The following is a 23,579-nucleotide window of genomic DNA, read 5'->3' as shown; positions in this document are numbered from 1 at the left end:
TTGAAATGTATGCCTCTGTTCTTCAGGCGGGCTCCTGACTTCTGAAACTTGAAATGAATGCCTCTGTTCTCCAGGCGGGCTCCTGACTGCTGAAACTTGAAACGTATGCCTCTGTTCTCCAGGCGGGCTCCTGATTGCTAAAATTTGAAATAAATGCCTCTGTTCTCCAGGCGGGCTCCTGATTGCTAAAGCTTGAAATAAATGCCTCTGTTCTCCAGGCGAGCTCCTGACTTCAACAAAATAGACAAAAAACAAAGAAAATTTTCTGCCCCAGTTTGCACTAGGAAGATATGAGTTGTTAGAAAAATGTAGATCACCTAAGCTATTGATGCAATGATGAGAGTAAAACTAAAGACTTGACTGGAATGCACGATCCTGTGAGTAAAACCAAGGACATTTGACTAGCAAATTCATCAGACTAGGTCTTCTATCTTAGGAGAAAGATTCATCAGACTAAGATTTTAGATCCTAGGAGAAAGTTCATCAGACTAGGTTTTCTATCTTAGGAGAAAAATTCATCAGACTAAGATTTAGATCCTAGGAGAAAATTCATCAGACTAGGTTTTCTATCTTAGGAGAAAGATTCATCGGACTAAGATTTAGATCCTAGGAGAAAGTTCATCAGACTAGGTTTTCTATCTTAGGAGAAAGATTCATCAGACTAAGATTTAGATCCTAGGAGAAAATTCATCAGACTAGGTCCCTTTTTTTTGTTATCTTAGGAGAAAAGTCATCAGACTAAGATTTTGATCCTAGAAGAAAGTTCATCAGACTAGGTTTTCTATCTTAGGAGAAAGATTCATCAGACTAAGATTTAAATCCTAGGAGAAAATTCATCAGACTAGGTCCCTTTTTTTGTTATCTTAGGAGAAAAGTTCATCACACTAAGATTTTGATCCTAGGAGAAAGTTCATCAGACTAGGTTTTCTATCTTAGGAGAAAGATTCATCAGACTAAGATTTAGATCCTGGGAGAAAATTCATCAGACTAGGTCTTCAATCTTAGGAGAACAATTCATCAGACTAAGATTTCTATTTGGAGGAAAATCCATCAGACTAGGACTTTTTATCCTAGGAGGAAAAAAATGTGAAAAGCAATGGCAGCATTTTATGCACGCTAGCAAGACAGGCAAGGGTGAAGATTTGAGAAACTTCCCTTTTGTCGGCTCTCCTCTTCTTCCTTTTCTTTTTCTTTCTTTTCTTTTTTTTCATTATTGTTGAACCAACTTTCTTGCACTGCTTTGTTTCCTGTTTCAAACAAAGAAAACATGTGAGTATAAAATGTGGTGGTTAGTTTGTGGACTTGAACTTTGAGGGCGGCTGCTTCTGCATTTGCCAAGATGACTGATTTCCACTCGAAGACCTTGCTTGTTTATGGACTAACCCCTTTCTGTGTCATCCTCATAAAATACCTTTTCTCCGTTCAGCCCCGATATCCTCTATTTGTTGCATTGCATGAACTGGCATTCCCCCAACCCTTATGTCTCATATGAATCCCAAAGCACGTCTATTGCCCCCACTTCGTGTACATGATGTTCTTTCTTGACTTAACCACTGGCCTCGGCCTTGAGGTTTATTGTTCCTTCACTCACCTTGATAACTGATTCTCACTTGGAGACCTTGCTAACCACTTTCTTTGTTACCCTTAACGCAGAAAATACCTCTGATCCGTTCACCAAACACCCTCCATCTGATATGTACCAAACCTTTCGTGTTTTACCGAAAATACCTTTGATCCGTTCACCCTAAACCCTTCATTTGTTGCGTTGTTCATGAATTGACAAATACCAAGCCCTTGCATTTCACAAGGATCCCAAAGCATGTAGATTGTTGCCAACTCATTGTGCCTGCTGTTTTTTCCTGACTTATGACGATTTGATATGCTGGCCAAATCCCGTTTTGTTCAATTGGAAAGCTGGTGGCAGATTTTGAAGTCATTCCTCACTTGTTATGACCAAACAGACTCAGGAAGAAGGAGTAAACAAGACAAAGGAACAGAGTAAAGGATAATGGAAAGAGATGATTCCTAACAAGAAAACTACAAAGCAGAAACCTATCGGGTATGGATACCTACTCTGATGACCTTGACATGCACCTGCAGCCTATTCTGTTAAGCAAATCTGATGTTCAGCTCTTGTTATACCTTTTTGCCGTGAAACTGGGCTTCAATGCTCCGCTTATCCGATCTGATTCACAATCCTTATTCGACTTGTAGTGCCCGAAGGGTTTTCACCATCAAGCCTCTCTCATTTTGGTCTTTCTCTCACCTCACTATCGCCTTATGGTGCCTGTGAAGGTTTTCACCAATAAGACTCTCTCATTTTGTTTTCTCTCAGCTTTCATCACCTTGCGGTACCCGTGAGGGAATTTATCATCAAGACTATCTCATTTTTCATTTCCCTTGTTTGGACCGGAGTGTTGCCCCTGATATGGTTCACCTCTACTCGCTTGACTCGGCATCTTTCGAAGATTGATCAGAAGGTCTTTCTTTGGACCGTAATGCAGGCTTTTGGACAGGGTTAGGAAGAAAGGGTATCAAAGGCTCAAAATAATTCAACATGGGCTCAAAATTACAACTTTCGGAATCAGATTTCTCACAACAACCACAACTTCTGCCCCAGTTTCTTTCTTGGGGACTTTTGGATTTTTATTTGGTGTGACTGAACCTCAGAGAGAGGCTTCCTACGTATCCTTTCGGAATCAAGTCAGACGTAGTTCATGACATAGGAATTGCTTTGTTGTTGTTCTTTATCTTTCTTTTTCTTCCTCTTTCTCTTCTTTTCTTTTCTTTTTTTTCTCTTTTTGTTGTTTTGTTTTTTTTTCTTTTTCTTTTTTTTTCTTTTCTTTTTTTTTCTTTTTCTTCTCTTTTCTCTTTTTTTTTTATTTTCTACTTCCTTTTTTCCTTCTCTCTCTTTTCATTCTTTCCTTTTCTCTTTTCCTTTACTTATCTTTCACGCTTGTGTTTATGATCTATGCTACTGATTCCAAAAGAGGGGTATGAAAGAAAATAAATAAGGCTCAAAGGGGTAACGAAGGATAAAGTATTTAGATAGCAGAACAAAATGTCTTCGTTATTCCAGTCTCCAAAACATGCCAAGTGCAAACCACACAATTTAAACAAACCACTCAAAACATTAGTAACATCTTTTGATTGTACCAGATGATAACCATATCTGCACATTTGCCTTTTTATTTGTTGAATACAAAGCACCATTGGACAACACTCTCACTTTCCTTACCACGACCGCCCCCTATCAATTTGGCAAACTTGCCTTTAGCTTCAACCTGATGCGGCATGATGCACTCCAATAGGGTTTCTCTGTGTTTTATCTGCCCCAGTTTCACGTGGTTCGGGCTTCAAATGATCTCAAAGTGTCCAAATCTGTTCTTATTTTCCTCAAGTGCCCCTGTCATCTTCAAAATTGTTTCAATGCTTCATGACTAAACTAAATTTCGAGCTCAGGCTGAGAATTATGCATGCATGTCATGTCACTAGAACCACCATGAAAAGAACTATAAGAGGAGAAGAGAACTAAACAGAAATGACTAGAAATAGTAGAAAACAGAGAATTGCATTTGACAGACGGTGAAAGAGTTTGGACAACAAAACAAGTAAAATAAATTGGGGTTACAACCCTGGAACGAACCTAGACAACACTAAATGAGCTACTACGACTAAACAAACCGAGCAAAATGAAAGGATAGAAGGGTTTGAGTCACAAGACAATATCCGGATTACAACCCTGAAATAACCCGGACAACAGAAATGACAACAAAATAAACCACCAAAACTCCACTCCGGCTAACCAAGAAATGGAGCGTCTTTCCAATTACCAAGCACGGTATCTTAGCCACTGAATTCTGTATCAACAATACTAGGAGCTTCACAAGCCCTCATCACATCGTTCTTAACAAGTTGCTTTTGGGTTCCTTTTGCCAGCTCGTTCTCTAGATTAACCTCTGATAGTGCTGAAAGCTTGGTAGCCCTTGGACCTCCAAGGCTCCCAGAAGAATTCTCACATTCCTTTTCAAAATAAATCATGACCACCATATGCATCTCATTATGCACAGGCGATGGACTTTGGCTAGTGTCTACTGCATCTGGATTTGGCACAACGATGTCGCCTGCATCAATAAGCTTCTGAACTGCTTTCTTCAGATTCCAACACCTTTCTATGTCGTTCCCCGGGGCATCTGAGCAATATGCGCACCTTTGGGAAAAGTCAAACGTCTTTGACAGAGGGTTTGGTATTTTTATCTGGATAGGCTTCAACAGGCCCGAACTCCTTAGCCTCTGGAACAGATTGGCGTATGACCCTTCCAATGGAGTGTAGGCTTTCTTCTTCCGCAACCTCTCATCCCTACATGCTTGATTAGGCCGGAAACCGTATCCGGGGGTTTCTAGCAGGCTCGTGGGGGTAGATAAGCATTTTGTGGAGCCGGGTACCGGAAAAGTGGTGTATGACTCTGGGAGTTATGTGGAGAGAAGTAGCATTGGGAAGGGTCACCTGGTGTACAAGGATGTCCACGGGGACGGTGTCGGGGCTGGGAGTGTTGATCAGGAAAACTCATCGGATCACCTTTTCTTCTTCCCCCTCCCCCAACCAAGCTTGCTGGGATATTCGGAATGTCTTTCGAGCAACTCATGATCTTGAATGACTTGATTCCTTCTTCTACTAGCTCCCCCATTCTTAACACCTCATCATGAGCAACCTCGGAGGGATAATATTGGGCGTTATGAGCTTTGGGCGGGTGTTCATTGTTGAGAACTGTGGATGTGATCGGAGGGCACTTTTGGGAAAAGATAGTTGGACGACAAGTGATGGAGCTACTAGGGTGGCTGGGAAAGCTGTGATAAGCGGTTAAGTATGGAGAGGGTGGAGGATTGCCTGGCGTTGTGTCCGGATTTTGGGTAAGGACAACGTCTAGGAAGCTGGGTGGTGGCGGGGGTGGTGCCTTCCCAGTCATCCATGCCTGATACATGTTTGCCACGTGTTGTCTCAACATCTTTACCTCTTCTACCAACCCGCTGTCCTGTTCAACCAGTTGCTTTCGGGCACCGGTATCAACCCACTCAGTTCTGTTCTTCTCTGCCATTGCCTTTTGCCTTTGTGTTGTAGGGAAGAGTTACTTTAAAAACCACAAACCAACCACCTGTCTGAAATGATATGACAAAATGAAACCATCACGTTAGCGTTAGGGAATTTATCATATTGGTACCCACACATTTGGGGAATGAATGCACCTAGGCAGTTAACAGTTCCTATTATGCTTTTGATCGGTCGTTGCATCATCCCGGCCTTTCTTTTATTTCCCTATGCAGCTTTTCTCTCTCTTTTTCCTTCTTTTCTTCTTTTCACTCTTGCCTTGGTTTTTCTTGTTCCCATTCTCTCCTTTCCTCAAATTTCTTTCATTCTCTCGCTTTACTTTCATTGTTTTTCCGCTATTTTCTTTCCCTTTCTCTCTTGCTCTCTTTTCATTTTCTCTCTTCTTCTTCTTCTTCTTCTTCTCTTTTTTTTCTTTTTCTTTTGGTTACGGTCGAATCCTATGGAGATTGCCTACGTATCATGACCCCGCATGAATCGGACCGAGCGTAGTTCAGGAGGATAAAAATAAATAACGAAACATTTTGGGATTTTCAAATTTTCATAAAAATAAAATATTTTGATTACAACGACTCATCCTACGGAATTTTTACCATAAAAACCAACAGGCTCAAAAACGAAACAAACAGGAGGAAAATTAAGACTTATTTTGACTCAAAAGGTTGTCACTATTTGTTTCAAAATTTTCATAAAAATATCCGGACTTTGCCAATACGGCCTTTTAGCACCTCGAGGAAGAAGATTTTAAGGCTGTGTTCGCTAACCGGCCAAAAATTTAAAAATGACCAAAGGTGGATGTTCTTGCAAAAATAGCCTTCCGGCGCCCTTTAGGGATATTTGGCTTATTTTAAACAAGAATGGCATCACCCGACTTATTTTGACAAAAATTAAAGTTTTGGTATTTTTGGCTATTTTTGCAAAAAGGAGGTTGGACCCGATGAGGGTTGCCTACGTATCTCACATCTGGTGAGAATCAAAACCGCGTAGTTCGGTCAAATTTGTCAACACCAAATATATTTTTTGAACAATCTCTTTTTTTTCAAATATTTTCCTTTTCATTTTTTCAAAAATCCGGCAGCATTCCGATACTATTTGGGCATTTGGTTTTTCACAACAAATGGTTACCCTCACTTGGTCCCAACAATGCTATTTTCTCAATTTTCTCTCATTTTCTGCAAACCGGTCAACATGCAAATCCAAAGCAAATGAATGCACAAGTAGCACGTAAGATGCATCAGGATGGTCTTTTCATTTCAGGTCACCTGTCCTAGACGGACCCAACCCCTGTGTTGAGTCCCCTAATTCAAATGCACATGATGCAAACAAACGCTCCTACTAGGGATCCGGCATGAGGTTTTGTTCTTCTAGGTTTAAACCCTAGGTTTATTGGTCTAGACCTGGCTTACCCGAGCGGACAACTCAGGCCGAGGGGGAGGCAGCGTACCGAGGATGCAGAAGCTCCGCCGCCTTAGCAACTTATCCAAACCTCGTTCTAAATGGGAAAAGACTCTAAACAGAAGAGAAGCTACACGAAGTGCACCCTCAGAGAGAGGAAGGGATTCGTAACAGTTTATGTATAATTCAACAAATATCAAAGCGGTAAAACAATTAGCACATAAGGCATGAAACATGTAGGAAAATCAGATAACGCCAAATATAACAATTTAACTGAGCTCGAATTCTGAACCCTGAACAAAAGTTCTGGGTCCTTATCCCCAACAGAGTCGCCAGAGCTGTCACACCTCCTTTTTTCTCTACTACACCCTGTGAAGAGTATAATAAAGGGAGTTCTCCAATTAAAGGACAATCGAAACGGGATTCGTTTATTAAAAATCAGAGTCGCCACTTGGGAGATTTATGGTATCCCAAGTCACCGGTTTGAATCCCGAATCGAGGAAAGGGTTTGGCTCTGTTTAACAGTCGCGAACCAGAAATCCAGAAATCCGAGGAAAGTGAACGTTGTTTAAAAAACGTGTTTTTGGATCACCTCACATGAAATGCACCCGTATCCTCGACACATTTTTATTCAACGTTTTGGGATGGGTTGCATGAAATGCACACCCGTATTTATGAAAGTAAGATTATAAAAAAATAGGGCGCCTAAAGCGACTAACGTGTTATTATCTTTACGGGAGGCCGTGAAATTCGCTAAACGGCACGTCCCGAATTCTAAGTATTTTAATAAAGTAACTAAAGAGGGCCACGCGATTTGTGATTTTATTTGGTGCGACGCACCTCAATTTTGTTTTTTAAAGGACATCCTAAAGGAGAACTAATATTATCTATAAGAATTGTCTCTAAAAAAACTTAATTTGTTAACATTATGAATTAACTAATATCATGATATTCAAGGAAATTCGGGCCCCAAGTTCAAGTCCGAACTCGAACAAGGCGATCTCCATTACTGAAGAAACCCTTAGCTCGAGTCCGCTACTTAACTTGAAAGGCCCAAAGCCTACTATTTAATTGTTGCTGGATCAATTATTAGTTCAAACCTGGCCCCAAAATGGATCCGGTCCACATGGGAGGCATGTGTGATATAAGGGCTCTCAAAAGCTAAAAACAGACAAGCCTTAACATGCTGAGCCGGAATCGAAATTGGGCTCAAGGCAGGCCCAAATCAAGCAAAGCCTTCCCAGGTCGTGAGAGGGGGAGACCTTGATGATTGGAATTAAACAAACACTAGAGGAAAATTCTCAAACTAGGAATGTATGAACAGCTGAACTAGAAAAATCTGCAGATTTCCAAACTCGAATTGAAACTTCCGTGCTAACATTTCAACTTTTAAACCTAAACTAACACGCAAACACGAAGCAACCCTGATATAGGAAAATCAGCGTTTACAGTTACCCAATCCATTTAGCCACAAATCGATTTAAACATGATACAGGAAACCGAGATTGAACTAAACTTTTTACTTCTAATCCTCAACGGATTAACGAGAACCGATTATCTACAATTCCAATTCCATTTTAGCATGCATCAATCGAACCTCCTTACAAAAATACAATGTAAACCAAACACATAAGTTGTTGGGCTCAAAGCACAAGCCTGGATGGCTGATAAGCCAATCCCTTTGCATAGCAACTTGCTTAAGCTCAACTAGACAAATATTCACTTGTTAACCCTGTTTGTTATATAAACACATACATTTAAATCAAACTGAACTTAAACAAAAATTCCTAAGCATGCTCTTCAACGTTGAAACTAAATCTTCTACTCGATCCCAAACACAGCCTTATAAGATGCATGTAAAAGCTTAGGCTACACCTATTATTACAGATCTACTACATAACTTGAAACAATAAAAGGATAGAGAAAAAAAAACTAAATCAAATAAGCTTGCGTTCCATTGAATTTCACTCAGATTACGTATCCAATATTCTGCAAATGTCCAAAGGCTATAGAGATACCTGGAGAACAAAACGATAGAAGAAATGAGGACAACAGCAGAGAGGAGCAGCAGCAGTCAATAGCAAGACAATCAATAGAGCAGCAACTTAGATCAATTAACCCAGATTCAATGTTGAAATCAAGCTCCAAATATCAAATTTAACTTCGAACCAGAACCAGAATCCAAGCTAGACTATCTTGAAACCCCAAATAACTCGCAAATAAACCCAGNACATGTGCGTCATCATGTGCAGGTAAAGGCTTCTGTGCAATGTTCTGGGTGGCACTGTCCTGGACCGCAATTATCCCTTCCTGAATCATTCTTTCTATCTCTCTTTTCAAATCCTGGCAACTTTCGACATCGTGCCCCTGGACATTGGAATGGTGTTCGCACCTTTTATAAGGGTCAAAGCCTCTTGCACGCTTGTCCACATGATTCGGAGGAATGGGTGCAATCAGGTTATATTGCTTTAGTTTCTCAAACAAGTTTGCATATGACTCTCCCAAGGGGGTGAAAGTTTTCTGCTTCTGTGCCCTTTCTTGCTTGAAATTTTGGCTGGCCCGCAAACCTGCTCCAGGGGGGATTCTTGTAGGCTCTTGGGGGTGGGTAGGTGTTTTGACTTGGGTAAGCATTTTGTGGGGTGGGTGCGCGCCATTGCGCATGGGTAGGATATTGGGGGTATGTTTGGGCATGGTGGACAGAGAAGTGGCGATAGTGTTGTGGTGGGCTATAGGGAGTGTGGGGGTAGGTTTGGGGATGGGGTCGAGGTTTGTCGTAATATGGTGATGGGCCCCTGGACCAAGCGCTTGATTCAACTACTGCAACATCTTCTTTCTTCTTCTTCCCCAATACCCCTCCAGTGCCGCTCTGGATAGCCTGGGTAGTTGCCTTGATTGCAGAATAGCTCATGATTTTGTTGGATTTAAGCCCCTCCTCCACCATACTTCCCATTTCACTACTTCGTTGAAAGATTTTCCCACTGCTGATACCAAGTGACCATAATAGGTGGGCTCCAAAGCCTGCAAGAAGTAATCAATCATCTCGCTTTCTTTCATTGGAGGATCGACTCTTGCCGCTTGTTCTCTCCACCGGAAACCGTACTCTCTGAAGCTTTCCCCGGGCTTTTTCTCAATTTTTGTCAGTGACAGACGGTCTGGGACAATTTCGAGATTATACTGAAAGTGACATGCAAACGCCTGGGCCAGATCGTCCCAAGTATACCATCGAGCATGATCCTGTCGAGTGTACCATTCCAAAGCCGCACCACTTAGACTTTGACTGAAATATGCCATCAATAGCTCGTCTCTTCCCCCAGCTCCTCTCATTTTTCTGCAGAACCCCCTTAGATGTGCTACCGGATCATCGCGTTCGTCATATAAATCAAACTTGGGTAACTTGAATCCCGCAGGTAACTGGACATCGGGAAACAAGCACAAATCCTTGTAGGCCACACTCACTTGACCTCCGAGACCCTGCATATTTCTGAATGACTGCTCTAAGCTCTTGACCTTTCGTATCATCTCCTCCTGCTCAGGGTTCTTAGGAGGCTTCTCTTCTTCAGCTGAGAGATCAAAACGGGGAGTGTAAGAACATGGTTCTGGTGGTTTGAAGGTGGGTTCGGGTGGGTAATATTGGTTATCATGGGTTTGGAACAAAGGTTCACTAGAGGATCTGTGTAATGCGACAGGTGGGGGAGCCACAAACACAGGAGTAGTTGGTGGTGGAGGGCATGGAATTTGTTTGGGTGGTGGAGGTGGTGGTGTTTGAGAGGTGGTTCCGTAGTACTGCTGGTAAGTAGGGAAGGCTGGAGATGAGTTCACTGTGGGAGGATCTTGTGGCTGAGCTAATGGTGGGATGTAGGCGGGGTTAGCAGGGTAGGCTGGTGGTGGGTGTCCCTTTGACCAGGCCTGGTACATCTCGGCCATTTGTTGCTTCAGTTTATACATCTCCTCCTTCATTGCATTAACGTCCACTACTTCCTCCTCCCTAGACGGGTCGATAATGCTTGCTTCTAACTCCTGGTTGACCATGTTTGACTTATCCTTAGAGCGGGTGTTGTAGGAATGGGTTGCTAGAATGCCAGTCAACTTAACCACCTGCCTGGACTCATTATCAACAACAACTTTTTTAGCGGTTAGAGCATTAACAGACAGATAACCACACATTTGGGGAATGAATGCACCTAAGCAGTTAACCATTTCTATTATGCCTTTGCTTGGTTGCATGCGTCATCCCGGCTTTCTGTTTCTTTATTTGTCAGGCATGTTCTTTGCTTTAACCTCTCGCTCTTCCCTCTTGTTTTCCATTGTTTGTTTCTAGCCTTTCCCTCTTTTCTTTTGCATTTTCTCTCTTATTTTCCCCTCTTTTTTTTTCTTTTCTCCTTCTTTTCCTCTTGCCTCGGTTTTTTCTTGTTCCTATTCTCTCCTTTCCTCACAATTGTTTTTCCGCTCTTTTCTTTCCTTTTCTCTTGCTCCCTTTTTATTTTCTCTTGTTTTTGTTCTATCCTCCCTCCCTCTTGTTTTGCCATTGTTTTCTTCTCTCAGTTTCTTATTTTCTCTCTTTTTCTTTCCATTTTCTCTCTTGTTTTTTCCTCTTTTCTTCTTTTCCTCTTTTTATCACTCTTTTTTTTCTTTTGGTTATGGTCGAATCCTATGGAGATTTCCTACGTATCATGACCCCGCATGAATCAGACCAAGCGTAGTTCTGGAAGATCAGGAATAAAGCAAATAAACTAACTCTTATTTTTTTTGGATTTTGAAATTTTTTTTTTCGAAAGAAAGACTTATATAAAGAAGAAAGAAAATATTTTTTATTACTAATTTTTTTTGGAAGTTCGAAAGAAAAACTTCTAAAGAAGAAAGAAAATATTTTTGGATTTTGGACTTTTATTTTTGAATTTATGAAATAAATACTCTAAAGGAAAGAGAAAGTATTTTTGAATCTTGAATTTTCTTTTGAATTTTTTGAAAGAAGAACGAAAATATTTTTGGAGTTTAAGATGAAATTAAAAGAAAATATTTTTGTATTTTTTAAAAAAATTGGGTCTAAAAGAAAGACTTTCTAAAGAAGGAAGTAAATGAAAATATTTTTGGATTTTTTTGAAAATGGTGGGCCGGAACCGATGAGGTTTGCCTACGTATCTCACATCCGCTGAGAATCAGACCCGCGTAGTTCGCCAAATTTGTCAAAACAACAATCTCTTTTCTTTTTTCAAATACTTTTTTTTTTTCATTTTTCAAAAATCCGGCAGCATTTCGGTACTATTTGAGCATTGGTTTTTCAAAACAAGTGGTTACCCTCACTTAGTCCTAACACTGCTATTTTCTCTATTTTCTCTCATTATATACATGCTGGTCAACATGCAAATCCAAAGCAAATGAATGCACAAGTAGCACGTAAGATGCATCAGGATGGTCTTTTCATTTCAGGTCACCTGTCCTAGAGGGACCCAACCCCTGTGTTGAGTCCCCTAAGTCAAATGCACATGATGCAAACAAACGTTCCTACTAGGGATCCGGCATGAGGTTTTGTTCTTCTAGGTTTAAACCCTAGGTTTATTGGTCTAGACCTGGCTTACTCGAGCGGACAACTCAAGCCGAGGGGGAGGCAGCGTACCGGGGATACAGAAGCTCCGCCGGCTTAGCAACTTATCCGAACCTCGTTCTAAATGGGAAAAGACTCTAAACATAAGAGAAGCTACACGAAGTGCACCCTTCTCCATGATGTAGAAGACTCAGAGAGAGGAAGGGATTCGTAACAGTTTATATACAATTCAACAAATATCAAAGCGGTAAAGTAATTAGCACATAAGGCCACAAACATGTAGGAAAATCAGATAAAGCCAAATATAACAATTTAACTGAGCTCGAATTCTGAACCCTGAACAAAAAAGTTTTGGGTCCTTATCCCCAGCGGAGTCGCCAGGGCTGTCACACCTCCTTTTTCCTACACCCGCAAGGGTATAATAAAAGGGAGTTTTTCCAATTAAAGGACAATCAAAACGGGATTCATTTTATTAAGAGATTCAGAGTCGCCACTTGGGAGATTTATGGTGTCCCAAGTCACCGGTTTGAATCCCGAATCGAGGAAAAGGTTTGACTCTGTTTAACAGTCACGAAATAGAAATCCGGGTAAGGAATTCTGTTAAACCGGGAGAAGGTGTTAGGCACTCCCGAGTTCCGTGGTTCTAGCACGTTCACTCAACTGTTATAAGTGGCATAATATCTAATTTTAGTACATGTTCAAACCTATGTGCATTTTCAGAATTATTTAACCGCTTTTAATTAAAAAATTTTAAGAAAGTGAACGTCGTTTAAAAATGTGTTTTTGGATCACGTCACATGAAATACACCCGGATCCTCAACACATTTTTACTGCCACCCAGAGAGATGGTGTTTTTGCCAAAGTACTGCCATGCGGCCGCGCTCCATTAATACGCGGTCCGCGCCCGTCTTCAAACGCGGCCGCGCTACATTTCTGCGCGGTCCGCGGTCCCAACTTCAGAGAACAGAGTGCAAGAGTCCAAGAGCCAACGCGGTCGCACTCCCTTTTTGCGCGGTCCGTGCCTACCCTGCAGGGGCATTTTCGTCCAGGTTTTTTAGCTCGGTATAAATAGATCTTTTTAACATTTTTAGGTCATGTTTTAGCTGCCGAACAAGAGCTGCGCTCGTGAGAAGTGTTTTGTAGCCTATTTTGGCATTTTTACTCTTGAATATCATAGATTTTAAGTATTAATCAATTATTATGTTCATTTCATCATCTATTTCTACTGTTTCTTCTTTAATTATGTCTAGCTAAACCCATTAGCTAGGGTTGTGGCTCAACCCTAGTGTGGGTAGTTAATGGGTGTTGCATTCTAAGGTGAGATTGAGATTGGGTATTTGTTATTTGGGTTGATTTTGTGTTTCAATCTAGAATTTGTGGTTGCAAACATGAATTCAAGCTTAGTGGGTCTAACTCTTCTTGAGAGAGAGAGTCATATGACCCTAAAAGTTAACCCAACAAGGAATTGGGATGGACCCATGAGAATGGTAGTCCCAATTAACGGGTTAAACCTCGAAAGAGTAACTACCCTACTTGAGCCCTAGTTCCCCGGTCTAATTGGCCTACCTAATTGGTCTCGAGAGAGTCAATTGGGCAAATCGCCGAATAGTGGATCGGGGTCGAATTTCCACAGGGAGCTAGTAAAGGAGTTATAATATCGGTCTAGCCTAGAGTTGCGGTTGTGCTTCTAATTGCACTCCTAACATTTTTGGGGGTTTTTATATTTAAAACTACTATTGTAATCTAAGGATTAATGCTAAATTATGCTAAGGAAATATTGCTAAGTTGTGCTTAATATAGGAAAAAGGCACTAGGGTTGTGACACTACCTAGGTGGCTAGCTAACGGGTAGAAGCTACTAAGGGGAGATTGATAAATCCGGGTTTAGTGCTATAGCCGTTGCACAATTGTACTCATTCTCACACCTCTCGGTAGAGAGAATGATTTGCCCAATTGACACTCTCGAAACCAATTAGGTAGGCCAATTAGACCGGGCAACTAGGGCTCAAGTAGGGTAGTTACTCTTTCGAGGTTTAACCCGTTAATTGGGACTACCATTCTCATGGGTCCATCCCAATTCCTTGTTGGGTTAACTTTTCGGGTCATATGACTCTCTCTCTCAAGAAGAGTTAGACCCACTAAGCTTGAATTCATGTTTGCAACCACAAATTCTAGATTGAAACACAAAATCAGCCCAAATAACAAATACCCAATCTCAATCTCACCTTAGAATGCAACACCATTAACTACCCACACTAGGGTTGAGCCACAACCCTAGCTAATGGGTTTAGCTAGACATAATTAAAGAAGAAACAGTAGAAATAGATAATGAAATGAACATAATAATTGATTAATACTTAAAATCTATGATATTCAAGAGTAAAAATGCCAAAATAGGCTACAAAACACTTCTCACGAGCGCAGCTCTTGTTCCGCAGCTAAAACATTTAACAAAAGCTACAAGCCTATACCCGTTTTTAATGAGAACCTCTCTTGGAACCCACATCTTCCCTTGAGTAAATGACAAATGTCTAAGTTTGGGGGGAGAGGCAAGAAAGGAAGCAATGTGATAAAAGGTACAAAGGCAAAAGAAAAGAAAGGCAATGAAAAAGGAAGAAAAGACAAGACAAAAAGAAATACCAAATTGAATAAGGTCAAAAAGGGGATTCAAAGAAAACAAAAGTGAAAAAGGGTGTGGAAAAAGTAGAAAACGGAGAAATGTGTTGAATTGCATAAGAAAGAGTGACAGTGTGTCTCTCTAACCCCTTGAAAAAGAAGTGAATACTCAAATGAGTCAAGAAAGTGTGCCAAAATGAATCAAAAGAAGTACTTAAGGGAAGATTGAACCCACTCGAACAAAAACATGTCCTATCCTTACCCAAAAGCCTTTACAATGACTCCACAAAAGTCCTATATGATCTTGAGTTGAGTGGCCGGCGGTTCCAACTTCAGAGAACAGAGCAAGAGTCCAAGAGCCAACGCGGTCGCACTCCCTTTTTGCGCGGTCCGCGCCTACCCTGCAGGGGCATTTTTGTCCAGATTTTTTAGCTCGGTATAAATAGATCTTTTTAACATTTTTAGGTCATGTTTTAGCTGCGGAACAAGAGCTGCGCTCGTGAGAAGTGTTTTGTAGCCTATTTTGGCATTTTTACTCTTGAATATCATAGATTTTAAGTATTAATCAATTATTATGTTCATTTCATCATCTATTTCTACTGTTTCTTCTTTAATTATGTCTAGCTAAACCCTAGTGCTTTTTTCCTATATTAAGCACAACTTAGCAATATTTTCTTAGCATAATTTAGCTTTAATCCTTAGATTACAATAGTAGTTTTAAATAAACCCCCAAAAATGTTAGGAGTGCAATTAGAAGCACAACCGCAACTCTAGGCTAGACCGATATTATAACTCCTTTACTAGCTCCCTGTGGAAATTCGACCCCGATCCACTATTCGGGTATTAGTTATTGCTACCCACTCTTCCTACCATTGTGTAGTGTTGAGACGGCCGCGATCAACTTTTTGGCACCGTTGCCGGGGATCGAACCCGGGTCACCCGCGTGACAGGCGGGAATACTCACCACTATACTACAACGACCTTAGTTACGATTCAAGCGCACAATGGTTCAACAAGACCACCTGATGATTGTTTGGTCAACACAAGAAACTCAAGGCCACGACTTTCACCATCCTAAGCACAATATTATGTCTTTGACCATGGGATCAAAGGCAAATGTGTTAGGCCCTTTGCCTGAGGTACCCTTAACTACACAAAATCAAAAGAAGAAAATCAAAAACGGACTCAAACCCTTAAGAAGGTTGCCACGCCATCTATCATTGGGAAGAGCCACCGGTTCGCACAACACTCTACCCTTGGAAAGAACCGTGGCATTAAGAAAACCAAGGGCTTATTGACAACGCCAAAACCAAAACAAAAGGCTACGAGCCTAAATACCAAGCTAAAAACGAAAAATTTTAACGAAAATAGAAAAACCGAATGAATATGTACAATGGGGAGTAGAATATACAACGAGGATGAATATATACATAGAGTAGAGAAGTAGCCAAAATTAGCAGTTATATACAGGCCAACTATCAAATCTAAAAACATAAACTAAAAGTCAAATATATACAATCATCCAAATGTATCAAAAATCAAAACAGTAGGGCGCACCCCCACGAATAGGAAATATTACTAAGTTGTGCTTAATATAACAAAAAGTTGATCGCGGCCGTCTCAACACTACACAATGGTAGGAAGAGTGGGTAGCAATAACTAATACCCGAATAGTGGATCGGGGTCGAATTTCCACAGGGAGCTAGTAAAGGAGTTATAATATCGGTCTAGCCTAGAGTTGCGGTTGTGCTTCTAATTGCACTCCTAACATTTTTGGGGGTTTTTATATTTAAAACTACTATTGTAATCTAAGGATTAAAGCTAAATTATGCTAAGGAAATATTGCTAAGTTGTGCTTAATATAGGAAAAAGGCACTAGGGTTGTGACACTACCTAGGTGGCTAGCTAACGGGTAGAAGCTACTAAGGGGAGATTGATAAATCCGGGTTTAGTGCTATAGCCGTTGCACAATTGCACTCATTCTCACACCTCTCGGTGCCAATTAGACCGGGCAACTAGGGCTCAAGTAGGGTAGTTACTCTTTCGAGGTTTAACCCGTTAATTGGGACTACCATTCTCATGGGTCCATCCCAATTCCTTGTTGGGTTAACTTTTAGGGTCATATGACTCTCTCTCTGAAGAAGAGTTAGACCCACTAAGCTTAAATTCATGTTTGCAACCACAAATTCTAGATTGAAACACAAAATCAACCCAAATAACAAATACCCAATCTCAACCTCACCTTAGAATGCAACACCCATTAACTACCCACACTAGGGTTGAGCCACAACCCTAGCTAATGGGTTTAGCTAGACATAATTAAAGAAGAAACAGTAGAAATAGATGATGAAATGAACATAATAATTGATTAATACATAAAATCTATGATATTCAAGAGTAAAAATGCCAAAATAGGCTACAAAACACTTCTCACAAGCGCAGCTCTTGTTCAGCAGCTAAAACATAACCTAAAAATGTTAAAAAGATCTATTTATACCGAGCTAAAAAATCTGGACAAAAATGCCCCTGCGGGGTAAGCGCAGACCGCGCAAAAAGGGAGTGCGACCGCGTTGGCTCTTGGACTCTTGCACTCTGTTCTCTGAAGTTGGGACCGCGGACCGCGCAGAAATGTAGCGCGGCCGCGTTTGAAGACGGGCGCGGACCGCGTATAAATGGAGCGCGGCCGCGTGGCAGTACTTTGGCAAAAACACCATCTCTCTGAATCTCATCCACGCGGACCGCATTGATTTGTAGCGCGGCCGCGTGGAACTTTTCCTTTGATTTGCAAGCCTCTGAACCTCACAAGCGCGGACCGCGTAAAGAGGAGCGCGGACCGCGTAAAGAGGAGCGCGGACCGCGCAGAAATGCCCTTGAATGAACTAGTCTCTGAATCTCCTAGCGCGGCCGCATGGCAAAACAGTGCGGTCCGCGCTAGGACTTCTTGTTGCCCACTTCAATTGGTCTTTTACACTTGGCAGGTTTCACTCCGTTTTGAGGGCGAAAATCAAGTGCTCACAAGTGCAACAGTAGGGAATGACATAGAATTGAAAGAACAGCAACAGCTAGGACAGAGACAAACAAACAACGGAAAGAAATACAGCTCAACACAGTAGTAACAACCGGGGCACCTTCCACGATACCGTCCTAAGGTCCCAATCACAACTATCCAGTGGATCTCCCGGGGTTCCCGTCCCGTAGTCCATCTGTCAATGCGCGGGGGATCTACCGGAAATCTCGATCCGTAGTCCCCAAATATGAATGTGCAGGGGGATCTATGGGAATCGAACCCGCAGTCCCAAAGTAAACAGACAAGGGGGAGCTACCGGAATCCCACATCCGTAGTCCCAATGTAAACACACAGCAACAGCAAGAAAATATTCAGTAATGGAAATTTCATATCAAGGCAACAAGTAATCCTAGACTAACATGCTTCACGTAATTCAATCAGGGCAATTTAAGAAAATAGGCAATTTAAGTCAACCAAACATGCTTTTCTAACTAACAACATGCTAAATTTACAAGCATAATAAAGTAGGAAAAGAAATATGCTAATAAATACTTTAAGAAAGACCGGATTTCCAATAATTTTGCACAAGTACGTGCCCGTCACCTCACGCACAAGGCAATTCAGTTATCAAATATACCAATCCTAAGGGGAAGGTCCCCCACACAAGGTTAGACAAGCCACTTACGTCGAACCGGCTCAAATCAACTAGAAAACATGCTCTTGCCACGAGTATCCGACTCCAACTAGCCCAAATCTATTCAATTCCATTTCATAATGTAAATAATACTTCAAGAAACTGATTCTACAATTAAATTCTAAGCTAATGCGCGAAATTATGTAAAATGACCAAAACGCCCCTCAGGCCGACGTCTCGAAATTGGGTGAAACTTATATTTTCAGAAACCTCGTACTCCCACGAGTCTATTCATAACAAGAACACCGAAATCGGAATCCAAATGAGCCCTCAAATCCTCAATTAAGTTCTAAGAACTTTTCCCCCCCAATTTCTACCAAAATTAGGAAATTAAATGATGAAATTAACTAAAGATTGATGGAATATAACTAGAAAGGGGTAAAGAATCGTTACCCAGAGATCTCCTCTTCAAATCCCTCTAAAATCGCCCTCTCCCGAGCTCCAATTCGATTTTTCAACTTTTGAAACCAAACCCTCGAAAGTTCATATTTCTGCCCAGCTTCTTCCGTATCTGCGGTCATGGGACCGCATCTGCGGTCCCGCTTCTGCGGACCAAAATGTCGCATATGCGACTTTCATTAAAGAGCCCAGGAGCCGCATCTGCGGTTCTTCTTCGCAGATGCGAAACCGCATCTGCGGAACCTGAAGGAAACCCAAAAAACCGCATCTGCGCTTGCCTTGCCGCATCTGCGGCGCCGCATTTGCGGTCCCCAAACCGCAGAAGCGAAAATATCAGAAGCAGCAAAAATCTGCAATCTCTTAACTTCAAAATCTTTCCGCCAACCATCCGAAATCATCCCGAGGCCCTCGGGACCTCAACCAAAAGCACCAATCACACCTAATACCTCATTCAAACTTGTGCCAATCATTAAACCACCCTAAACAACATCGGAAACTCGAATTAATCAAGGATTTAAGCCTAAGAACTTCAATTTCCTCAAAAATACGCTTTCGGTCAGAAACCTAACCAAACCATCTCCGAATAACCTGAAATTTTGCACACACATCTCAAATGACATGAAGGAACTACTGCAAGCCTCGGAATTCCATTTCGACCCTCGGATCAAAATCTCACTATCAAACCGAAATCCAAAATTCAACCTTCGGCATTTCAAGCCTAAATTAGCTACGGACCTCTAAAACACAATCCGGCCACGCCCCTAGACCCGAAATTGCCTAACGGAGCTAACGGAACAATCGGATTTCCATTCCAAGGCCGCCTTCTCACTGTTCCGCCTACGGTCAGTTTTTCCAACACTTAAGCTCTCATTTAGGGACTAAGTGTCCCAAAACTCTCCGAAACTCAAAACCGAACATCCGGCAAATCAAAATAGCAGAAATAAACTTGGGGAAAGCAGTTAATAGGGGATCGGGGCATAAATTCCAAAAACGACTGGCCGGGTCGTTACATCCTCCCACACTTAAACATTCGTTCGTCCTCGAACGAGCACAGAGACATACCTGAAGTAGTGAAAAGATGAGGGTACTGGCTGCGCCTATCCTCCTCGGTCTCCCAGGTCACCTCCTCGACCGGCTGACCCCGCCACTGAACCTTCATGGACGCAATGCTCTTTGATCTCAGCTTCCTGACCTGCCTGTCCAATATTGCCACTGGCTCCTCAACATAAGATAGATCCTTCTCCAACTGGACTGAGCTAAAATCCAACACGTGCAACGGAACACTGTGATACCTCTGGAGCATAGAAACATGAAACACCGGGTGAACTCCTGCCAAGCTGGGAGGTAAGGCAAGCTCGTAAGCAACCTCCCCAACACGCCTAAATATCTCAAAAGGGCCAATAAACCTCGGACTCAACTTCCCCTTCTTCCCAAATCTCATAACGCCCTTCATAGGCGAAACCCGAACTAGAACCCGCTCTCCGACCATATAGGAAACATCACGAACCTTCCGGTCCGCGTAACTCTTCTATCTGGACTGGGCTATACGGAGTCTATCCTGAATCACCTTGACTCTCTCCAAAGCATCCTGAACCAAATCTGTGCCCAACAATCTAGCCTCACCCGGATCGAACCAACCCATCGGAGATCTACATCGCCTACCATATAAGGCCTCGTACGGTGCCATCTGAATGCTGCACTGATAGCTGTTATTGTAGGAAAACTCCGCCAATGGCAAGAACTGATCCCAAGAACCTCCAAACTCAATCACACGCACACGGAGCATATCCTAAAGAATGTGAATAGTGCGCTCGGACTGCCCATCTGTCTGAGGGTGAAATGCTGTGCTCAACTCCACCCGGTCTCTGGTGCTCATACTTCACCTGCTGACAATTAAGGCACCGAACTACAAACACAACTATATCCTTCTTGATCCGCCTCCACCAGTAGTGCTGCCTCAAATCCTGATACATCTTCGCGGCACCCGGATGAGAATACCGCGAACTGTGGGCCTCCTCTAGAATCAACTCCTGAAGCCCATCGACAATGGGTACACAAACTCGACCCTGCATCCTCAATACTCCGTCATCACCAATGGTCACATCTCGAGCATCGCCATGCAACATATTGTCCTTGAGGACAAGCAAATGAGGGTCATCATACTACCGCTCCCTGATATGATCAAACAAGGAAGACCGAGAGACCACACAAGCTAGAACCCGGCTGGGATCCGAAAGATCCAGTCTCACAAACTGGCTGGCTAGAGCCTGAACATCCATCGCCATAGGCCTCTCTACTGCTGGTAAATAAGCCAAACTCCCCAAACTCTCTACCCGGCGGCTCAAGGCATCGGCCACCACATTGGCCTTGCCCGGGTGATACAAGATAGTGATGTCATAATCCTTCAGCAGCTCTAACCATCTCCTCTGATGCAAATTAAGGTCCTTCTGCTTGAACAGATGCTGCAAACTCCGGTGATCAGTATATATCTCACAAGGCACACCGTACAAGTAATGACGCCAAATCTTCAAGGCATGAACAATGGCAGCTAACTCAAGATCATGGACAGGATAATTCTTCTCATGAATCTTCAACTGTCTGGACGCGTAGGCAATCACCCTACCGTCTTGCATCAATACCGCTCCAAGGCCAACTCTCGAGGCATCACAATAGACAGTATAAGACCCCGAACCGGTAGGCAATATCAAAACTGGGGCTATAGTCAGGGTTGTCTTGAGCTTCTGAAAGCTCGCCTCACACTCCTCTTTCCACTGAAATGGAGCACCCTTCTGGGTCAATCTAGTCATAGGGGCTGCAATCGATGAAAACCCCTCCACAAAACGACGGTAGTAGCCCGTCAAGCCAAGCAAACTGCGACTCTCTGTAGCTGAGGATGGTCTGGGCCAACTCTGCATTGCCTCTACCTTCTTCGGATCCACCCGAATTCCCTCACTCGATACCACGTGACCCAAGAATGCCACGGAATCCAACCAAAACTCATATTTTGAAAACTTTGCATATAATCTCTTTTCCCTCAGAGTCTGAAGCACTGTCCTCAGGTGCTGCTTGTGATCTTCCCGACTCCGGGAATATACTAGAATATCATCAATAAAGATAATGACAAAAGATTCAAGATATGGCTGGAAAGTACTGTGCATTAGATGCATGAAGGATGCTGGGGCATTAGTCAACCCAAATGACATAACAAGGAACTCGTAATGACCATACCGACTCCTGAAGGCAGTCTTCGGGATATCTGGCTCCTGAATCTTCAACTGATAGTAACCTGAGCGCAAATCGATCTTAGAAAACACCCGTGCGCCCTGAAGCTGGTCAAACAGATCATCAATACGAGGCAAAGGACAACGGTTCTTCACTGTAACCTTGCTCAACTGGCGGTAATCAATACACATGCGCATGGAACCATCCTTCTTCTTCACAAATAACACAGGAGCACCCCAAGGCGATACACTAGGCCGAATAAAACCCTTATCAAGTAATTCCTGCAATTGCTCCTTCAACTCAGGAGGAGCCATACGGTACAGAGGGATAAAGATGGGCTGAGTGCCCGGCAACAGATCAATTCCAAAATCAATGTCCTTATCAGGTGGCATGCCCAGAAGGTCATCTGGAAACACATCGGGGAAATCACGTACTACTGGGACTGAATCAACAGAAGGAGTATCCATACTAGCATCTCTCATATAAGCTAAGTACGCATCACAACCTTTCTCAACCATACTCGGAGCCTTGAGGAAAGAAATAACTCTACCGGGAGTGTGATCTAAGGCACCCCTCCACTCAATACGTGGTACGCCTGGCATGGCCAGCGTCACGGTTTTGGCGTGACAATCAAGAACAGCATAATGGGGCAACAACCAGTCCATGCCCAAGATAGTATCAAAATCAACTATCTTGAGTAACAATAAATCGGCTCTGGTCTCAAAACCACTAAGAGCAACCATACACGACCGATAAACGCGGTCCACAACAAGAAAATCTCCCACAGGAATAGAAACATAAACAGGAAAACTCAAGGAATCCCGTGGTACACCCAAATGCGGAGCAAAATAAGAAGACACATAAGAATAAGTGGCGAGTGGGGTTGTAACCATAGCCTGAGGACTATGCGGGGCACGTTGTGGCTGAGAAGTCTGTGGAGGTGCACTCCTCCCAAGTCTAGGGAAATACCTCACCACATGGTGCATGTCACCACACTCAAAGCAACCTCGCGGCTGACGTGGTGGTGGAAACTATGCAGTAAGGGTACTCCAAGACCCCTGAACACCTGAAACTTTGTGTGAAAACTGAGATGCAAACTGAACTGGCTGACCCACAAAACCTCTACCGTGTCGTACTCTTCCCCCAAAAGAAGGACCAGTGGGTCTCTCCAATCTATGAGGTCTCCTCACTTCCTCATACCCTCTCTCCCGACCTCGTCTGTCCTCTCTCTCCTGGACCCACCTGTCCTATACTCGGTGAGAGGTCCTCACCACCCGCTGAACTGGGACCACAGGCTGTGTCGCCATGACACCTGGGACCTGACCAATGGGAACTCGCTGCTCAGGAGTGGGGCCGGCGGGAGTCTGGGTCCTCCCCCGAACTGTGAAGTAGTCGGTACAACCTGAATTAATCCCGCCTGAATCAATGTACCAAACATGCTCAGGAACTGGGACAAAGTCTCCTGAAGGGCTGGGGTAGTAGTAGTAGTAGTAGGCGTATCAGGTGCTTGGACTCCGGCTGGGTCTACTGGTGGTACCTCGGCGGCAGCTTGCGCAAGTGCTCTCGCTGCACCACGTGCGCGTCCTCGGCCTCTACCACGA

General features: G+C 42.8%; 1 non-coding gene and 1 pseudogene across 1 annotated transcript; one reads left to right on the top strand and one right to left on the bottom strand.

Moving 5' to 3' along the window:
* Positions 1 to 15,565: 15,565 nt before the first annotated feature.
* TRNAD-GUC lies at positions 15,566 to 15,637 on the bottom strand. The gene has a single exon. It is a non-coding gene; the product is annotated as a tRNA-Asp (tRNA).
* Positions 15,638 to 17,634: 1,997 nt separating this feature from the next.
* LOC109219763 overlaps positions 17,635 to 23,579 on the top strand; it is a 43,609-nt pseudogene continuing 37,664 nt past the window's right edge.

Source organism: Nicotiana attenuata, unplaced genomic scaffold, assembly GCF_001879085.1.
Source record: "Nicotiana attenuata strain UT unplaced genomic scaffold, NIATTr2, whole genome shotgun sequence".
NCBI classification, from domain to species: Eukaryota; Viridiplantae; Streptophyta; class Magnoliopsida; order Solanales; family Solanaceae; genus Nicotiana; species Nicotiana attenuata.
This window is presented reverse-complemented; position numbering and strand designations above follow the sequence as displayed.